Source organism: Pogona vitticeps, chromosome 4 (assembly GCF_051106095.1).
Source record: "Pogona vitticeps strain Pit_001003342236 chromosome 4, PviZW2.1, whole genome shotgun sequence".
Taxonomy (NCBI): Eukaryota; Metazoa; Chordata; class Lepidosauria; order Squamata; family Agamidae; genus Pogona; species Pogona vitticeps.
Window position 1 is genome coordinate 202,175,157 of NC_135786.1, and position 16,538 is coordinate 202,191,694.

Here is a 16,538-nt window from a genome sequence, read left to right on the forward strand (position 1 = left end):
TTCTTAGCCATGTCATAATGTAATTTCAGCCTTTTATTGCTATATTTTGAAACAGTTTTGTTAGTATCATCGATATATAGATAGAGAGAGAGAGGGAGGGAGGGGAGGAAGAGATTGTTATATCAAGGAATCCACAATGGAGGAATCAGAAAAAACACTACTGTACGCATAGTATTTAACTTTAAGCCCTAAAAATGCCTGTGAATGTGAAGCTTAATTTACATACGTGGACCAGTGCCTTAGAATCAGAGTTAACAAAATTAAGAGCTGAATTCGCCCCACTGTTAGAAGCCTGCTTTACAACAAGATATTGGCAGACTTCAGTGAAGATGGATCACACATACTCGTGTATGCACTATTTACACCTACTACTGAAAACAGACTAAAAAGCAGCATGGTAATTGTGGGCTGATTTTCAATCTGACATATGGTAAAACAATCATGTGACAGCTAGATTTCCTACAACCATCTCAAACATTTAGTAGTGAGAAAGAAGCACATATCAACTGTCTAATCTAACCATGGCTTTTAATCTTCACTTCATTAATACCTGATAGATAGTATTTGAGATTTGAGATTATCTGATAGACATTATAATGGACATGGTGAAGAAAATTCCCATGTAGTAAATATTCCTGTGTAGTGGAACATTGTAATTTATAAAGCTAGGTGTGTAGGGTAGATAACACTATCTTCTACAACCCACTGGGTGGATAAAAATCAATGATTTTTAAAGATAAATTTGATTTAAATAACAATTTCAATTTAAAAATATTTTTATTTAAATGACAAAAAATCAACTTTTAAAATTAAATTCGATTTAAATCAAATCCATCCTGCAACTCCATGACTAAATACCCAAGAACATTTCAACAAAGTAAGATAATAAGTGAACAAAGTCACAGAATCATGTAAAACATTTCAGTACTGAACACGACCTTGCCAGTTAAAGGTAGTGTTTACCAGCTTACCCACCAATGCTGCCATTGCTTTCTTGCACTTTTTAATGTTAACATCTGAGACCAAATTCCCATGACAGACAAAAACATCTATTATTAAACTTCCTTCCTTTGTCAGCCAGAAGGAATTCTTAGATGCCACTGGCAATTAAATGAGCAGGTAGTAGTCTAACCTGAAGTGAACATGTTGAAATACATACAAGGTAGAGGCAAACATTGGTATCCTTTAATATTTTGGCCTACTAGTCCCAGACCCCATGATCACTAGCCATATCTGTTGAAGTTTATGGAAGCTGTAGTCTGAAACCTGACAATGCCTAACTGATTTATGGGGCCTTCTGTAACCATAGTATAAAGGGCTGAGTGTAAGAACTACTGGTAAATGAATTCTCCAACCAAAGATAGATGAATGAAAATAGTATGAACTGGTTCTCTCATATTATAGAAACATGCAAGATAAAGATTTTATATTGTATCTATAACACACATATGCAGAGTGATCTATCAATGCCATGAAGTAAAAATAGAATTTGCTTTCCAAAATAAACATGAGGACTGAATTTCAACTGCACTTTTCAAATAAAAGCTGCATTTCATACATATACTACTCACAAATGCACAGACACATATATTCCATGCTTTAGAATCTGTTCGTCACATTGAGAACGTATATTCAATCTTAGAAATTATATACATGTACACATGTAATTAGCGAAGCAAGCATCTTGGAGAAAAAGTCTTGAAAAGAAAAATAAATGAGTCAAAATAATAGGCAGCATTAAATTACTGAAGGACAGTTGGATCCAGCATGTGTTTTTCAGACAGAAAGTCCTCTCGAACAATATTTCTTGCCCAGTGGAAAATTTCCGCTAATGGAATGGAATATGCCCTTTGCATCAAGAGCGTAGATGGAGGAAGAACCCGACGGATTGTAATCGGATAGCTGTTAAGGTCGCAACTAACTGTTACCTGAATAAGGTAAAGGTTGCATGTCGATCTTTCTTCGCTAACCGGATAAGCAAAGCGTCAAATCAGCAGGTGGAATTATTCCGTATAGTGCGCGACCTATCCGGAACTGGTTCGGGTGATAGGCCTCCCCCTAGTTTCTCACCTGACCAGTTTGCAGCCTTTTAAAAATATAAAGTGGAGGCCATCCGCCAGGAGCTCTCTCCTTATTTGAATATAGTGAGTCGAGCAGAGATGTCTTCTCCGGTAACTTTTGACACGTTTCAGCCTGTCACTCCTGATTCTGTGGCCAAGGTGCTTGATCGCTGTCGAGCCACCTCCTTGGACCCTTGCCCGGCCTGGCTAATCAAAGCAGCCAGGCCAATAACAACAGAATGGGCCACTGCAATAATAAATGGGTCTTTCCTTGAGGGCAGGTTTCCTTCTGCCCTCAAGGAGAACACTCATTAGGCCCATAAGAAAGAAACCTAGTTTGGCGGCGGACGAAACTGGTAATTACAGGCCCGTCGCCAATGTTTCTTTCATGAGCAAAGTGGTCGAGAGGGTGGTGGCTGATCAGCTTCAAGCACATTTGGACGAAACAGATGCCCTGGATCCATTTCAGTCGGGCTTCAGGCTGCGGCACGGTACAGAGACGGCATTGGTCACCCTGTACGATGACCTGTTGAGGGAGGCTGACAGGGGTAAAATGTCTCTGTTGGTCCTCCTCGACATCTCGGCGGCCTTCGATACCATCGACCACGGTATCCTCCTGGGGAGGCTCTCCGAGTTGGGCATCGGTGGCTTGGCTCTTGCCTGGTTCCATTCCTTCTTGGGGGACCGCCCCCAGAGAGTGCAGCTTGGGGAGAGTATTTTGGCCCCGTGGAGTCTCAATTGTGGGGTTCCACAGGGGTTGACTATCTCCCCAATGCTGTTTAATATCTATATGAGGCCGCTGGGTGGGGTCATCAGGGGGTGTGGAGCATCGTGTCATCAATATGCTGATGACACCCAGCTCTACATCTCCTTTTCACCAACTACAGGTGATGCCGTCCTCTCCCTCTAGCGCTGCCTGGAGGCCGTACTGCAATGGATGCGGGAAAACGGGCTGAGACTGAACCCGGACAAGAGGGTGGGTGGCCCTGTGGATGGTGGCTTCGGCGGCTCCCTCATGTTTGGGGGGGCCCTGGCCGCGAAGAGTGGGGTCCGCAGCCTGGGAGTACAGCTGGACCCGATGCTCACCATGGAAATGCAGGCGGCGTCGGTAGTCCGCATCGCCTTTTTCCACCTTTGGCAGATTGCCCGGCTGCACCCTTACCTTGACACGAGGGAGCTCACCACCTTAGTACATGCGCTTGTAATCTCTAGATTAGATCACTGTAACGCACTCTACGTGGGCTTTCCTTTGAAGCTGATGCGGAAACTTCAGGTGGTGCAGAATGCAGCGGCCAGACTCCTTACCGGAGTGAGAAAACACCAACATATTTCTCCTACTCTGGCCATGCTGCACTGGCTGCCAATCCGTTTACGCATTGACTTCAAAGTGTTAATGCTTACATATAAGGCCCTAAATGCTTTAGGACTTCGATACTTGGCGGAAGGCCTGCTCCCACCTAGATCTACTCGGATCACCTGCATGAGCCAAGAGGTGAGGTTGAGGAGCCTAATGCCGAGGGAGGCGCAGAAGGAAAGGACACGAAATTGGGCCTTCTCGGCGGTGGCTCCTCGCCTCTGGAATAACCTTCCTCTGGCGATTTGTGCGGCCCCTACGCTGGGCACTTTTAAGAGCCAACTAAAAACATGGTTGTACATTCAGGCCTTCCCTCCTGTCAATACTTAATTTCTTCTTTTTCCTTTCATTTATTATTTGTCTTATCACTGCATGTGTCACAGTTTGTTTGTAAAATCTTTATGGTTTATTGTATATTCTTTTATTGGAAGCTGCCCAGAACGGTTGACCAGACCAGATGGGCAGGATATAAATTAAATTAAATTAAATTAAATTAAATTAAAATAAAATAAATAAATAAATAAATAAACAAACAAATAAATAAATAAACGCTTTCACCCTATATCCCTTGACAGCCTGCTCTGGAATCTTGGGAGACAGCAGGAACAGGGGAGGTAATCCACAGCATCTACTGTCAGAAAAAAACTGGGTAGATCTCCACTCAGGGTCCTTCTGTCAGTGGAATAAATACTGGATCTAATTCACAGAAGCAACAGGGAGCTTAAAATTTCAGGATATATTTTTAATGAGTTATCTTAATTAAAAGGATTTGTACACTCTAGGAAATGGGCAGGATAATTTCCCACTTGCAACATTTTTCATAGAATGGATAAAAACAGGACTGATTGAAGCCTCCTTCCTTCAATCTAGATGGCCAGCTCACAGTTGCCTTACGAGAGACCTCTGCACAGTCAACTTATTAACATGAGAACATAAACGGCAGCTCTAGAGATGTGTCGAATGATTTCCCATTCTGTGTAACAGCCATTGTAAGCAGAGGGGCATTTAGGGTGAGCAAAGAAGAAAGAGGCCTCAGCTACAGAACTACAGTGGTGCCCCGCATAACGATGATAATCTGTTCCATAGAAATCACTGTTTAGCAAAATCATTGTAATGCGAAAACTGTTTCCCCATTGGAATGCACTGAAACCCGTTTAATGCGTTCCAATGGGGAAAATAGTCATCCAGCGAAGATCGCCCATAGGGAAGCCATTTTGCGAGCACCGATCAGCTGTAAAAATGGCTGTCCTGCAAAGCATGGGTCCCAAAAACACAGGGAAGCCATTTTGCGAAGCCGCCGATCAGCTGTAAAAATCATCGTCTTGCGAACAAACAGTCTACAAAGCACGGACCAAATCATGGTCCAGCGAAAATCCCCCATTGGAATTACTGTTTTGTATCATGTACTGCACACCTGTACACTGAGCTGCAAACTTGAGTGGAACAATTATGACACAAGACAACAACAACAACAACAATAAATCCTACAGTGAGTTTTATTCTCTCATAATAATAATCATATGCTATCATGTCACGATATCACTATGGATGGAGGCCCGTAACACTGTACAATTGGCAGCAACAAAAAACATCCCAAAGAAATGGAAATAAAAGAAAGCAAAGTGGCTGTGCAACGAGGCCTTAGAAATAGCAGAGAAGAGAAGAGAAACAAAAAGCAAGGGAGATAGGGAAAGTTACAGAAAATGGAATGCAGACTTCCAAAGAATAGGCAAGGAGAGACAAGAGGGCCTTCTTAAATGAACAGTGCAAAGAAATAGAGGAAAATAATAGAAAGTTCTGTTCAAGAAAATTGGAGATATTAAAGGAATATTTTGTGCAAAGATGGACATGGTAAAGGACAAAAATGATACAGGACAAAAATTGCTGACCTTGAGCCAGACATCCTAGAGAGTGAAGTCAAGTGGGCCTTAGAAAGCATGGCTAACAAGGCCAGCGGAGGTGATGGCATTCCAGTCGAACTATTTAAAATCTTGAAAGATGAGGCTGTTAAGGTGCTACACGTAATATACCAGTAAGTTTGTAAAACTCAGCAGTGCCAGAGAATTGGAAAAGATCAGTCTACATCCCAATCCCAAAGAAGGGCAGTGCCAAAGAATGACCCAGCTACCGTACAATTGCACTCATTTCACATGCTAGCAAGGTTCTGCTGAAAATCCTACAAGGTAGGCTTCAGCAGTATGTGGACCGAGAACTCCCAGAAATAAAGGCTGGGTTTCAAAGGGGAGAGGAACTAGAGACCAAATTGCTAACATGAGTTGGATTATGGAGAAAGCCAGAGTTCCAGAAAAACATCTACTTCTCCTTCATTGACTATGCAAAAGCCTTTGACTGTGTCGACCACAGCAAACTATGGCAAGTCCTTAAAGAAATGGGAGTGCCTGACCACCTTATCTATCTCCTGAGAAATCTATATGTGGGACAGGAAGCAACAGTTAGAAATGGATATGGAACAACTGATTGGTTCAAAATTGGGAAAGGAGTACGACAAGGCTGTATATTGCATCCCTGCTTATGCATAATGCGAAATGCAGGACTGGATGAATCCCAAGTCAGAACTAAGATCAGCAACCTCTGATATACAGATGATACCACTCTGATGGCAGAAAGTGGGGTGGAATTAAAGAACCTCTTAGTGAGGGTGAAAGAGGAGAGCGCAAAAAATGGTCTGAAGCTCAACATCAAAAAACAAAAAACAAAGATCATGGCCACTGGTCCCATCACTTCCTGGCAAATAGAAGGGGATGATATGGAGGCAGTGACAGATTTTACTTTCTTGGGCTCCATGAACACTGCAGATGGTGACAGCAACTCCAAGACGCCTGCTTCTTGGGAGGAAAGCGATGACAAACCTAGACAGCATCATAAAAAGCAGAGTCTTCACCTTGCTGACAAAGGTCCTCATAGTCAAAGCTATGGTTTTTCCAGTAGCGATGTATGGAAGTAAGAGCTGGACCATAAAGAAGGCAGACCGCTGAAGAACTGATGCTTTTGAATTGTGGTGCTGGCGGAGACTCTTGAGAGTACCCTGGACTGCAAGGAGAACAAACCTATCCATTTTGAAGGAAATCAACCCTGAATGCTCACTGGAAGGACAGATCATGAAGCTGAGGCTCCAATACTTTGGCCATCTCACGAGAAGACTCCCTGTAAAATACCGTGATGTTGGGAAAGTGTGAGAGCAAGAGCAGAAGGGGACGACAGAGGATGATATGGTTGGACAGCGTCATCGAAGCAACCAACATGAATTTGACCAATCTCCGGGAGGCAGTGGAAGACAGGAGGACCTGGTGTGCTCTGGTCCATGGGATTACGAAGAGTTGGAGACGATTTAAGGATTAAACAACAACAATCATGTCATGATAATTTTCTCCTACAAAAAGTGGAGAAGGAAACTAGAGGACTAGCTATCCTGGACTTGATTCTAACCAACAGAAATGACCTGGTGGAGGAAGTGGCAGTAAGGGAAGCTCTAGGCAAGAGTGACCATGTTCTACTAGAATTCTTGATTTCAAAGGAAACCAAACTAGAGTGTAGTCACACTCATATGCTGAATTTAAAAAACACCAATTTTATAATCCCAGAACAAGGATGAGTGAAGTCCCATGGCAGGAGAGCCTAACAAGAAAAAGAGACCAAGAAGGTTGGGAATTTCAAAAAGAGAAAAGAAAAGAAAAGAAAAGAGAGAAGAAGAAAAAAGAAGAAAGGAAAGAAATTGTAAAAGCACAACTGCAAATAATTCGAACAAGAAAAAATGGTGGGAAGCAGCAAAAAACACCATTGTGGCTTCACAAAAAGCTCAGGGAGGACCAGAAAACAAAACAAATGTATAGGAAGTGGAAAGAATGCCAGGTTGCCAAGAAAGAGAAGCAAGGAAATGTAAGGGTAGCATTAAGAGAGCAAAAGCAGAAATCGAGCTGAGATTAGCTAGAGATGCTAAAATCAATCAAAAAGCATTCTTCAAATATGTGCAAAGCAAAAGACAAAGAAAAGAAACAGTAGCAAAGCTACTCAATGGAGATAGAAAAATGATTAACAGATGAGAAAGAAAAGGCAGAGATGCTCAATTTCAATTTTAGCTCAGTCTTTTCCCATGGGACAGACTACGAACCTATAGACAAATGTACAAGTACAAGTAAAGGGGACAGGAATGCAGCTGGAGATTGATAAATAAATAGTCAAGGAATTCCTTACTACCTTGAACAAGTTCAAATCTCCAGGACTGGATGAAGTGCATCCAAGAGTACTGAAGGAATTGGCTGAAGAATTCTCAGAACCACTGTCCGTTATTTTTTTGAAATGATGGGAAACAGTTGAAGTGACAGATTATTGGAGGAGGGCTAATGTTCTCCATATCTTCAAAATGGGCAACAAAGAGGAACCTGGGAACTATAGGCAGGCAGTCTTATGTCAATCCCAGGAAAACTTATGGAACAAATTTTAAAACCGTCACTATGCAATCACCTGGAAAACAATGCAGTAATAACTAGAAGCCAACAGATATTTGTCAAAAACAAATCCTGCTAGACTAATCTGATCTTATTTTTTGATCGAGTAACCTCCCTGGTAGACAAAGGGAATGCTGTAGACATAGTGTATCTTTTCTTCAGCAAAGCTTTTTAAAAAGTGTCTCATGATATCCTGATTAGCAAGCTAACTAGGCATGGGCTGGATAGGTCAAGTGTCAGGTGGATACACAATTGGCTAGAGCAGTGACGACTAACCTTTGTGAGTCTGAGTGCCCAAACTGGGGGGGGGGGGGAGAGAAAAACAGAAAAAAACAAACAGTGGGCAATGGCAGAAGCGGAGACAGCGGAAGCGGTGGTGAAAGGGGGAATCCCGGGCATGGAGGTGCCTCCAGACCCCACTCTGGATCTGCCTCCAATAGTGCCCAACTCCCATCAGCACCAGCTGCTCCAGATCCTGGCCCGTCATCTGTTGGGGTGCTAGCACCATGGCTGCAGCCACCTCCTCAGGTTTGGCTGCCAGGAGTAGCAATCTGGTGACTTATAGCTTGCGTGGCCGCAGAGAGGGCTCTGCGTGCCAGCTGTGGCATGCATGCCATAGGTTCACCATCACTGGACTAGAGAATAGTACTCAGAGGGTGATGCTTAATGGCTCCTTCTCCACTTGGGAGGAGATAACAACTGGGGTACCCCAAGGCTCAGTCCTGGGTCCGGTGCTCTTCAACATTTTCATTAATGACTTGGATGAGGGGGTGCAGGGAATGCTTGTCAAATTTATGGATGACACCAAATCGGGTAGAATAGCTAATACCCTGAAAGACAGAAACAACATTCAAAATGCTCTTGATAGGCTGGAGCACTGGGATGAAAACAGAATTAAATTCAACAGGGATAAGTGGAAAGCATTGCACCTCAGAAAAAGAAACCAAATACACAATTACAAGATGGGGGGGGGGGGGTGTACCAAGCTCAACAAATTTACAAGCGAGAATCAGTAGGGATTCTGTGAGTTTACTCCTTCACAGTGACTCCATTATGAGTCAACTGATTCAAATGGGCCTGTTTTAGTTGCAACATACTGAGCTAAATTAAGTCACAACTAGAATAGGCCCATTTTAATCAATGAAACTTATCCTAGAGCATTGATGGCAAACCTATGGCATGCATGCCACAGCTGGCATGCACAGCCCTCTCTGCGGGCATGTGAGCCATAAGTCGCCAGATCGCTACTCCCCCCCCAGCCAAGCCTGAGGCTGCAGCTGTAATACTGGTGCCCTGACAGGCGGCGGGCCAGGATCCAGAGCAGCTGGCACTGGCAGCGGATCTGGAGTGGTGTCTCGAGGCACATTCATGCCCAAGATTCACTCTTCTGCCGCCGCTTCCGCTTCCGCCACCACCCGCTATCCCCCCTCCCGGTTTGGGCACTTGGGCCCAAAAAGGTTTGCAGTCACTGCCCTAGATCAATTTACTACAGGACGCAATGGAATTTCAGCCACTATATAGTATCTTCCAATATGTATTATACTAGTGTTCCTAACACTGTATCACTGTTTATCTTTAATCTAAAATAAAATAAAAAGATTGCAAAGATTGTTTCTTGCATTTGAAAGTCTCAATCATTCATGAATTATGAGTATAATACTATGGAAAAATTATCATTACTATTCTTTATGAAAAATATTTGTGCGACAGATTTTTGCATAATGTTTAGCACAGTGAAGCAATGATACCAACTTGACAACAGCCACAGTCAAACATTTGCAGGAAAGGAAAGCAAGCTTAGAGCATTGCTACTCAAACATAAGTGCCAGTAAGTTCAATCGAGCTTAACAGATGGCTGTGTTTATAGAACAGAACTCTAGGAATACTATTTTCACAGATAAAGATGTACTGAATTAAGTAACATTAGAAGCCTCCTGATATCTGTCAAACTGAGATTTCTTATTGCCTTTCCCTTCAAGGTTAAGAGAAAGACAAGAACTGCCATCGTGTCTAAATGAATCAGAAGGTACAACATCAGACAAACACACAGGATGAAGTTTAACTGAATGCCCTTGTTCATATACAACTACCAAGACTTAGGGTTCAAAAATGAAGTTATTATGCATAATTGGATTACTGCTACCACATTTGACCTATTTTAATACTTGGGTCAGCAAACAAGACCAAAAAAAGTATGCACATTCATTTCCCCTTGGATTTATACCTAGGAATTAGTAGTTAAAAATATGCTGCATTACATCTACAGCAATGCAAAAATGCATATTTTAGCTCCCCTTTCTCTGGGAAATAGAGCTTCAGATCCTCTATTATTTATTTATTTAGCTGGATTTCATGAAAATGTTCAGTGTTCAATGTTTTCTACTGTGTACTATATATGCATATACTTAGCTTCCAATACAATTGTTAACAAAGCAGTAACACGGTTATCAGCAGTCACTTTCAAAAGAGAAGGAAAAAACATAATTGAAGAAAATGCTAAGAAACCCTTGTTCCATTTGTTAGAGAATGCTGCTGCTCAATTGTAATGCTCTGCGTCTTCCACATTACATACAAAATAAGAACATACCATATATGAAGTCATTGCACTTCTGAAAACACACCTTGTAATCCTCCACAGGCTCTGCAGTACAATGCAAAATCTCGCCAGTTTTTCATTTATCTTCAGCCTGTAACATAAATAAATCCACACCCTGCATACAGACTGCTTTATTAAAGCAGGCAGCAATGAGCAGAAAATGGCATTAGACTATCTGCCCTGCGTTAACTTAAACCAGCATTGTCTTGATGTAAACTAAAACACATGCTGAGTGAGGATGTGCGCACATAGCAGCTTATCTTCTCTCTCATCTGCTTCTAACGACAGCTGATAAACTAGCCACAACTAATCCTTTTCTAGCTGCTGATCAAATAGACAGCCCAGCATGGTGGAGCACTCGAAAATTCCTCCTGTTTCTCTTCTGCTGCTGCTCTAAAAAGCAGTTTCCTTTTCATTGAGATAATAGCCTTTTCTGCAGTCACATGACTCTGTACCTACATTAGAACAGCATTATGATAATAGACCTCCCTCCCTCTCTTTTCTACTGCTATTAAGGAGGGCATCTCTTCTAAAAACCCACTTAAACATTTTGCAGAGTAAAGTGCCACTACTGTATACGTATATCTCTTTGAAGGAAAACAACAACAACAAGGATGCTGCGCCTTCTCAATAATGCATACACACTAGCTATAAACAACTGTTATAGAACCAAAACCATATTGCGCATGATAGTCAGCACAGATGAGATAATTACTTAGTTTACCTACTCTGCATTTTCAGTTTAATTTAAGTCGGATTGTATTCATTTTTTTCCTGCAACGTCTTTTTAAAAATTCTGTTTCTCTTGCTGTGGTATTTTTCCAGTAATATACAGTGGACCCTTGACTTACAGACGGCTTGACTTACAGACTTTTTGAGATACAGACTTCTCTGGCTGCAAAATTTAGGTTTGACTTGCAGACTGAGATTTGACTTACAGACCAGAAAAAAACCAAAATGGAACAAAAACGGCCTGTTACGGGATTAATCGGTTTTCAATGCACTGTAGGTCAATGGAGACTTGACTTACAGACTTTTTGACTTGAGAACCGCCTTCCAATACGGATTAAGTTCTCAAGTCAAGACCCCACTGTAGTAAAATTAATTATAATGACTATTATATACACCTAGCTACACTTTCCAGATTCAGGAGTATTGTTGTTGTTGTTGTTTAGTCGTTCAGTCGTGTCCAACCCCATGGACCAGAGCACACCAGGCCCTCCTGTCTTCATTCAGGAGTATATAGGCTCCCAAAAGCCGAAGTTTTGGGATGCAGAATCACTTTTCTCAGCTATTTATTATTATATTATTATTATTATTTATTTGATTTATACCCCGCCTATCTGGACCGATGGACCATTCTAGGCGGCTTCCAATATAAAATTAAAAAATAAAATACAACAGATACATAGCTAATACAAAACAACTAGAATAAACTAAAAAATAGGACAATAAGAAGAAGAGAATCAAGAATTGGCTGGAGGGAAGGCCTGAATAAATAACCATGTTTTTAATTGGGTTTTGAAGATGCCCAGTGTAGGGGCTGCGCGAATTCCCGGAGGGAGATTGTTCCAAAGGCGAGGAGCCACCGCCGAGAAGGCCCGGTTTCGTGTGTTCTCCTTCCGGGCCTGTCTCGGCGTCAGGCTCCTCAGCCTCACCTCCTGACTCGCGCGGGTGATCCGGGTAGACCTTGGTGGAAGCAGGCATTCCGCCACGTATTCCCCCAATTTATTTAACTGAAAGACAAGAGGTAAAGCCAACTCAGTGAATGCCTTCCCTGGAATACCTTCTACTATGCTTAGTGCTTCTGATGCCAAAGAGGCATGTAGTTAGACATTCACAAGTAAAAAAACAGCTTCAGGAACTGCTGTTGTTACATCAGAGCAATTATATGCTCATTCTAATACTGGGGCCACAGACCTATGTCCCAGAGCTTCTTGTGAGGATGACAGAAACGAGGAGAGAACTGGCTTGCCATTCTCTCCCGCTGGGTTCCTCCCTTTTTCTAAACAGAGTCTACAAAGTCTTGCTTACATATTCTCCAACAGGCCACTTCGACTGCTAGAGTTCCAACTTCTGAGAGGAAGTTTTTCAAGGGTTGACCTTTCTTTTCATCAAAGAAAGTGCATTTGTATTTTCCTATGGCTACAGGGATACCCACTTGGGCCACAGGAATGTTTTCTTAATTAAGAATGCTTGGTTTGAAATTAAATTGGGTAAAATGTAGTTGGAAAGTAAACATGATATCCTTTTTAAAAAACATTTTATTAGTTTTTCACTCTATCTACATTTGACTTGTGTTTGTCAAACATCGTGTTACATGATTTGCTTACAATTATTTGTCTTTTACATCTCAGTGTCTTCCCAGTTGTCCCCCCAAATTCCAGACATCTTTCAAACATTCAAACCATTCCAGGTACGTATTTCAGTATATAATATGGCTACTATCATAATATTACTTTCATAGTGTACAATATTCTCAAGATTTTCTAATAACATTCTTAATAAAAGTTGTTCCAGATCCATGCCCCAACCTTATACAGTGGTGCCTCGTTTAGCGATGTTAATCCATGGAGGAAAAAACATCGCTAAATGATTTAATCGCTAAGCGATTTTTAAAAGACCATAGGAACACATTAAAACGTGTTTAATACGTTCCTATGGGTTAAAAACTTACCTGTAAGCAAAAATCCTCCATAGCAGTGGCCATTTTGGCTGCCTCTAAAGTGAGGCAAAAGAGCAGTCACCATTTCGTTTTTCCGGCGGCCATTTTGGAACCGCTGATCAGCTGTTAAAAAATGGGCGCATTGCCATGATTGTGTCCCCGCGATCATTGCAAAGCAATTTTTACCCATAGGGGCCATCGCTAAGCGATCACTCTGGCGATGGCTAAAACCCCATCGCTAAGCGGTTTCATCGCTTAACGGAGCGATCGCTAAGCGAGGCACCACTTATCCAGTTTAATTTACCTAAAAAGAAAACCCACCATATTACATCTTTACCCTGGTTAAAGCTCCCTTATTTCAATTTAATTCTCCTTTTTAATATAAAGGATATGCTCTTTTACAATTCCCAAAGTTAAATATATACATGTTTTTCAACATTAAGGGCCCCCTTCCTATTTTTCCCTTTTTCATCTTTCTAAGTACAGTGGGGTCTTGACTTGAGAACTTAATCCGTATTGGAAGGCGGTTCTCAAGTCAAAAAGTTCTCAGGTCAAATCTGCATTTCCCATAGGAATGCATTGAAAACCATTTGATCCGTATCTGCTCTTTTCTGTCCATAGAAACTAATGGGAAGCTGCTATTCCGCCTTCGACCACTAGAGGGGGATATTTTGTTTCTTTTTTTCTTAGGTCAAGAAAGGTTCAGGGAAGGCAGGGAAAATACAGTCCAGGCAGTACCAGGCAGTCCGAAGACTGTCTCCCAATCCACTCTCTAAACGCTGGGAGGAGTGAGGAAGCAGACAGGCACCCTTTTCACTGGCCAACAGTTAACTGAAAGTTCACATTTTGCACTTTCACCGCCTCCCACGTGGTTTTTTTCAGGGTTTTTTCAGTTCTTAACTCAAATCTAAGTATGTAAGTCAAGTCAATATTTTCCTATGAGAGTGGTTCTTAAGTCAAAATGTTCTTAACTCAAACCGTTCTTAAGTCAAGACCCCACTGTAATTCCCTCTCTTATTTCTCTTCTTTCACTTTTTGTTTCTGTCTCTCTAAGCATTCTGCCATCTTTCATGTCCTCTGAAACCATTTTGTGCATCTGATTTATCTCCACTAGATCTTTATACACTTGCTCTATCTTCAATAGATCTTCCAGGCTTTTTAAAATTAATTTTGCTGGTTTTCTCCCCTTGACTTCCCTTAATACTCTCCTCGGATCCAAGATTGAAGTTGTTTCTCTTAGGTTTTCCCCATTAATTTCCTCCAGCTCCTCTTCTGATTGGCATACATCATCCGGTACAGTCTCATTTCCTCTTCGTTATTCCCTGTCTCTTGTTGACTATAATACTTCAGATATTCATTGAATAATTTTGCCTCTTGCTAGTGGGATCGCACTATTTCTAGTATTGTTTGAAGGGTAGATTTTGTTTCATCCCCAAATTGTCCTTGTTGTGCAATTCTGTTCCAGCTGCCCAAGAGCTTAAGCCAAGATTCGAAGCCCCCAAGTCTCACAGTCCAGTTCGATGATTGTATCTGCGTCCTAATTGATCCCAGGCAAATTGATGCTAGCTAATCAGATATTCCAAGTCTCCAGAGTCAGTCCAAAGAGTCCACTTTGACTAAATAGGCCTGAACCAAGATTTAAACCCCTAAATTACCAAGGTACAATGCAATGGTTGTATCCACGGCCTGATGGCCTAATTCCCACAGGTTTACGCCAGCTAGTCAAACACAAACACTTCCAGCTCCCGGGGCAGTTTCAGAGGATATACTTTGGCCAAATAAGCCTGAACCAAGGTTCAAAACCCCCAAATATCACAGTTCAATTCAGTGTTTGTATCCATGTCATGGTAGCCTAGTTCCCGCAATTTTGCATCGGCCAAAACTAGAATTCCAAGTCCCTGGATGTGGTTCCAAAAAGCTCACTTTGGCCCAATATACTAATTCCCAAAGTACAGTTTAAAAAGATTCACTTTAGGGTTAATTTGTCTATGTTCCAGCCAAGCATGAAAAAATCAAAAAGAAATAAAAAAACAGGTTTCCAAGCTTTAAACAGCAGTAGAGTGCTCAAGGTCACTGTTCTGGGCATTATGCCAAAAGACTTCAAGTAGTCGAAACATAAGATAACTCCAGACTTAAATAGTAATAACTTACGAGAAAATTTCTTAAGATTTATAAAGCCAAATTACAATATTCTTAAAGTATGTTTTAAATGTATTTAAATTAGTAGTTAATGTCCCATTAATCTTTACATTATTTTCTTTGCATCAACTATCTCTCTCTCCAGATTTTCTGCCGCTCTATGGTTGATGAGATTGATAGGATATTCTTTTTTCTGTATATAGGAATTGTTTTCTCCAGGGGTAATCATAAGCAATTAGTTGTAAAAATATATCTCACCTGATAATAACACTGATGTTGAATAGCTGATTGTTGCTTCTCTTATTGCCGGCTGCCGACAACTTGCAAGCAAGCTTCCTAGCTGCTTCTTTCTTCCCGCTGGCTGATTAGGGAATTTCCTGGATCAAACGGGGATGACCGCCGTCCACCCCACCCCCCGGATCAACAGGCTCCCCCCCCCCAGTTCACCATCTCTTCGGGGTGGTTTTGACATCCTGGGGTGTCCCAAACAGGTCAGAATTCAGCCCAGGGGACAGAGTTCCGTCCTCCTCCTGCTGTCTCGTTGCGGCGTCAAGCCGGTCTCATAAACACAATATTCTTTGTATCTTCACTAAACATTTTATTATGAAAACAAAAGGTTTAGTGAAGCTATACCTTCAAAAAATTTGTATGACAGCTCTGCAGTATTTCTAAATAGAGAACAATTTATTGTTATTAAATGGAACTATATCGCAATAGCAACGACAGTGCTATTGGCACCCATTACTATTACAACTTTTACTTGTTATACAGAATTAGGACACTTTAGTATTCAACTCATTTCACTGCATTATCTGGTTAAAATCTTTGCAACTCAGTAAGGGAGGGCCAGAATTACTAGTGCTATATTGTAGATGGAGGTGGAACATGAAGTTTGATACAGTGCCTTGGCAAATTATGAATGCACAACAGATGAGAAAATAATAAATATCTCAACCGGTGGCTGTATTCCATATCCATCATACTTCACCAGCTTCAGGACAAACTTTGGGGGACAAAAGGTTTAAAGGTACCAACTTTGTTTAGATGAAAAATGTTGCCGATCTCTAGGTATCAGGGAAAAAAATTAGTATTTTTAAAGGTTCTGATTTAGAATGGGTCTTTAAGAAAAATATTAGCACAGGAACACAGCATAAAAAGAATTTTAAAAGTACTACACATTCAAACATAAATCAGTTATTATCTGTCATATTTAAATATTAGAGTACATATAAAAAGAGCTGTGGCATGCCACTAGATG

The 16,538-nt window shown here is 41.4% G+C and overlaps 1 protein-coding gene across 21 annotated transcripts in view; it reads right to left on the reverse strand.

Annotated features, from left to right (window-relative positions):
- Window positions 1-16,538, reverse strand: part of NCOA2 (nuclear receptor coactivator 2) — a 192,424-nt gene that overhangs the window by 99,310 nt on the left and 76,576 nt on the right. For 4 of the 21 annotated variants that reach the window (XM_078393820.1, XM_078393810.1, XM_078393814.1 and 1 more), the window contains exon 3: window positions 10,502-10,567. The exons of 16 other annotated variants lie outside the window; for them this stretch is intronic. The gene's annotated coding sequence lies outside the window, so the exon portion shown is untranslated. Of the gene's footprint in view, window positions 1-10,467; window positions 10,568-16,538 lie in introns of those variants that run through there. One more of the 21 variants, XM_020812538.3, reaches the window with a different exon arrangement.